At 41.3% G+C, this 5,160-nt stretch overlaps 1 long non-coding RNA gene across 1 annotated transcript; it reads left to right on the top strand.

Annotated features, from left to right (window-relative positions):
* LOC129046687 (uncharacterized) lies at positions 1-1,017 on the top strand. Its single transcript, XR_008508380.1, has 2 exons — positions 1-109; positions 708-1,017. It is a non-coding gene; the product is annotated as an uncharacterized LOC129046687 (long non-coding RNA).
* Positions 1,018-5,160: the final 4,143 nt, after the last annotated feature.

Below are 5,160 nucleotides of genomic sequence, written 5' to 3'. Positions count from 1 at the left end.
GGAGGCCGTGCTGGAGCTGGAGAACCCCGGGCCCCTTTGTTTCAGCTGTAAATTGCCATTTAACTCGACAGCTCCGCTCCCATTGTTGGCCGTGTAAAGATGGAGCGAGGTAAAGGAGGGGATGAAAAGCTGGGGGTGACACCAGGGAGAAAGGGAGACAGGGTCAAAGCCAAGGGCAGGGCCGGGAGATCCCCCACGCCCTTCTCCTGACAATAGAGCGATTTATTTCTGTTGGAAGACACTTTTATATCCTAATTTTAGCTTCCTTTTAGCTGGTAAACAGGGAGTATGATCGCGCTGGCAAGAATAGGAATCGCGTCCTCGCAACCCCCGCTTGCAGATAATTTCAACCCGGTGTTCAGCCCTTCTTGCTCACGTTATTATTTTACAGTTAGCAAAATCAGAAGCAATCAAATCTCATTTTGTGTGAAAAACGCGTATTTTATGATTGGCTTTTCGCAAATATTAAAATGAATATTATATATGTTATGTTAGAAAGTGATGCTGCGTTAATTTTCTTAAGTAGTGTGGTAAATATAGTTTTAGGTTATAACAAAATGTTAAAATAGAAACGATGCTATGTAAGATATTTTATTAAAGAAAGGACTTGCAGCGAGATAGCAGCCACAGGACACCTGAATCTTTCAGAAAAAGAGAATTTCTTGCTCCATTATCAGAAGACACAAACTTCTTCCTGCCTTGCTCAGCCCTGAAGAGCCGTCAGGATTCAGAGGAAGAAGCTGACACTGACCTGACAGAATCCTGTGTTTGAATGGAATTGATGCATCATGGATGAGGTGTATGAATATGCAACAGGCTGTTGTTTTAAGGGTTAATCCTCTGGTAACGGGTGTCCTTTTTTGGGCTTATTTTGCCCAGAAAGAGGTGTCTGGACCGTCCCTAACTCTTTGTTTCTATTGTCTCATATTGTCCTAATACAAATAATTATTACTCCAATTATATTGCTAATTTTATAACCATTTTATTACTATTAAACTTTTAAAATTCTAAAAACAAGTGATTGGCGTTTTTCACATTTTGCATCCCCAGCCCTTCCCTTGTCTTATTGTGTTGCCAGCACAACACAGAGGAGCAGGAAAAAAATGAAGAGAGCATCAACACGAGGGGCTTTGTGGAGTTCCTGCAGATGCTCTCCGGGCAGCTTCACCCCTCCTCCTTTTTTAGCTCTTGTCTCGCTTTTTCTCAGTGCCCTGCTCTGCACAAAGCCCTCCTCGGCTCCAAACCTCTCCCAGCTGGTGGGGAAGGAAGGGTTTGTCATCATTGTCCCCAGCTCTGTCCGTGTGGCTGCCGTGCCAGGCGAGCCCAGCGCTCTTCAGACAACAAAGAATATTCACAGAGATTTTTTGCAGGCAGCAATTTGGCATTTTCTTTGCTCTGGTGCAAGACTGGATCATTTCTAATTATCTGGTATTGTGAATTGTGTCTATTTTTGTGCAGGGAGACAGCAGATTTCCCTATTTATTATTATTTATTTATTTTTTATCTTGGAAAATAGCTTTTCCTTTGTCTCTCCGAGAACAAAGAAACGTGAACACACGATTTAAACAGCGCTGAGCTGAGCCCATCTCCAGGGGGAAGGCGCTGCCTTTAATGGGGTTACACACGCAGCAGAAATAAATTTGGCCAGGAGTCTGCAATGACTGCCTGAATTAATGGAAAAAAGGGGGTTCTTTGGAGCAGGCTGAATAGCCCAGCTGCAGCAATTATCTCCTCACTCAGCAGAATGACGACAAAATTAGTTCCAGATATAAAACCAGGCAGCAGAGGCGAGACACCCACTGGGGATTTATTTCCCAGTTAAGGACACTGGGAGTTCCCTTTCCATCCATGTCTCCCATTAGGGATTTATTTCCCAGTTAAGTCACCCACCCAGGATTTGTTTCCCAGGTAAGGATTCTGGAGGCTCCCTTTCCATCTGTATCAGCCCCCCAGGATTTATTTCCCAGTTTAAGGACAATGGAGGTTCCCTTTCCATCTGTATCATCCATCAGGGATTTATTTCCCAGTTAAGGACACTGGAGGTTCCCTTTCCATCTGTATCACCCATCAGGGATTTATTTCCCAGTTAAGGACACTGGAGGTTCCCTTTCCATCTGTATCACCCATCAGGGATTTATTTCCCAGTTAAGGACACTGGAGGTTCCCTTTCCACCCTTGCTGGTGCCACACGCTCATGGCTCCCTGCGGTTTCACAAGAGACAGGGAGCTGCACACCAATTTGTGCAATTTCATTCCTTTTTTTTCAAGGATTTGGCCAAGTTTTGTCCCAAATCACCTCCCTGTTCCCCAGTTCCTGCCTTTAAAAGTTCCCAGTGTGGTTGAGCCTTGTCGTGGTCATAGCTGGGGGTGCAGGGAGCAGCTCCTCACACCTACAGCGATTTACACAGATATTTATCCATCTTTTGGGATAATTATCCATTCTAGGTGGTTTATTTGGTTCTGGGGAAAGCCAAATATGAGACTTTTTGGCTGGACATGCCCCAGCCATGCTGAGCCCCAGAATCCCCCTGTGCTGAGCGGATTCCCCAGTGTGGGCAGCAGGGGAAGGGGGGATTCTGCCCCTGTGCCCTGCTCAGGTGAGATCCCACCTGCAGAGCTGCCCCAGGTCCAGCAGCAGAAGCACCTGGAGCTGCTGGAGCCAGTCCAGAGGAGGCCATGGAGATGCTCCCAGGGCTGGAGCATTGGATGGTGGGCAAAAAGAGACTGGTACATTAATTTTGTGGTTTTATTTTAAATATCTACAGGGAGGACATTAAAAAAAAAATTATGATAGCCTCAGTAATATATAATATAATTATATATTAAAAATAAAAACATAATTGTTATATATATAAATAATATATATATTAATAATTTATATAATTTATATAAATAAATATATATATAAAATATATATTAAAATATATAAATTGTATAATATAAATATATAAAATAATTAAATATAACATGTAATTATGAAATATATAAATATACAATATATAATATAATTGAAATAAATATGATATATAATATAATTATATTATTATATATAATGTGTAAATAATATATATTATATATAATATAGGAAATATCTATACTATATTATAATTAAATAAAAATATAATTAAAATTATAAGAGATATTAATAATATATGAAAATAGATATTATATATAAATAGAAAATATGATATAATTAAACATTATAATTGCTGGAGCCAGTCCAGAGGAGGCCACAGAGCTGCTCCAGGGCTGAAGCCCCTCTGCTCTGGAGCCAGGCTGGGAGAGCTGGGGGTGCTCACCTGGAGGAGGGAAAATTCCAGGGGAACCTCAGAGTCCTTAAACGAGCTCCAGGTGAGCTGGAGAGGGACTGGGGACAAGGGATGGAGGGACAGGATCAAGGGAATGGCTTCCCACTTCCAGAGGGCAGGGTTAGATTGATAGTAGAGAGAAATTCTTCTCTGTGAGAAGAACTTTATATTTATAATAGATAAAAGATCTAGAATTATAATTAAAATAAAATGATCATTAAAATTATAAGATATATTTTATTAAGAATATAAATATTACATAGAAATAAAAATTATAATATAATTAAAAATTAAAATTGCCTCCCATTGAAGGAGGTTCAGAAGATGCTGGGAAGAAAAGCCTGTGATTTATTTCAAGAGGGCTTTTCCCCCCCTTTTCCTCCTGGTACTCCGAGGCACGCAGAGCTTTGACTGGAATGAAAGCCTTGATTGCAGTTGGGCTTGTGAGCCCTGCACCGCTCTGTGAGCAGCTCCCAGGCAGCACTTTGTGCATTGTGCCCCTGTAAAGAACCCAGCTGCTGCCACCGGGTGTCACACAGGGCTCCAGGACAGGGCTGGCACTGCCCTGTCCCCGAGGAAAGCTGGCAAGGGAGAAACTCGGCGCTGGGAAAAGCCCTCGGGAAGGGATTGCCCAGCGGGCTCAGCGCTGCGTTACTCAGGTGTGAAAAATGCCAGTCGCTTGTTTTTAGAATTTTATAAATTCAATAGTAATAAAATGGTTTTAAAAAAGCAATATAATTAGAGTAATAATTATTTGGACAATTTGGATTAGGACAATATGAGACAATAGAAACCAAGAGTTACAGACAGTCCAGGTACCTCTTTCTGGGCAAAATAAGCCCAAAAAAGGACACCCGTTAACAGAGGATTAACCCTTAAAAGCAACAGCCTGTTGCATATTCATACACCTCATCCATGATGCATCAATTCCATTCAAACACAGGATTCTGTCTGGGCAGTGTCAGCTTCTTCCTCTGAATCCTGACGGCTCTTCAGGGCTGAGGGAGGCAGCAAGAAGTTCATTTCTTCTGATAATGGAGCAAGAAATTCTCTTTCTCTGAAAGATTCAGGTGTCCTGTGGCTGCTATCTCAGTGCAAGTACCTCATTCCTCTCTTTAAAAAAAGTCTCTTACATAACATAGTTTCTATTTTAACATTTTGTTATAACCTAAAACTATATCTAACACAGAACTTAAGAAAATTAACACAGCATAACTTTCTAACATAACACATATAATATTCATTTTAATATTTGCTGAAAGCCAATCATAAAATACGCATTTTTCACATCAGGGAACAGGAAAATTGGCGGCCTCCATCCCACACTGCCCATCACAGTCACAGTGAGTGGCATCAGGTGACAGCCACGAGCCTGTGGCTCTGTGTGATTTCAGGAGGTGGATGCTGTCTTTGGGGTGAAATACCAAAAATCATCACTTCCTGTCGAGTCTTAACTTCTTTTTGCCAGGGTTGGGATTAAAGGTGTGAGATGGTATTTCTTGTTTGGACTCAGATGTTTGTTAGTTCTTATCTATGTCACAGTCCCACAAACCCTGAGTTCTGCAGCACTTCATCAAACTAAAAATGGAGCCCCATCTCTCTCTCTCCAAGGCCTTTTAGGGATAAACTGTTCAACTAAGAAATGATACCTGAATTATTTTTTATTTTTAACTCAATAACCAACCACCAGTGCCCGCATTGGTGACTTTTTTATCCAATTACACAAAACCACCCAAACCCATGGAGAAGAAGGTGAAGAAGAAGGACCAGCCTCTGTCCTAAAACATCCATCTTGCTTTATATATATTACTGTATTCTAAAACCTTAAACTCTGAGTTTTGCACCCTATGAT

This window comes from Molothrus ater, chromosome 4, assembly GCF_012460135.2.
Source record: "Molothrus ater isolate BHLD 08-10-18 breed brown headed cowbird chromosome 4, BPBGC_Mater_1.1, whole genome shotgun sequence".
Lineage (NCBI taxonomy): Eukaryota > Metazoa > Chordata > Aves > Passeriformes > Icteridae > Molothrus > Molothrus ater.
The sequence above is the reverse complement of the archived record's forward strand: the minus strand, read 5'-3'. Positions and strand labels throughout refer to the sequence as shown.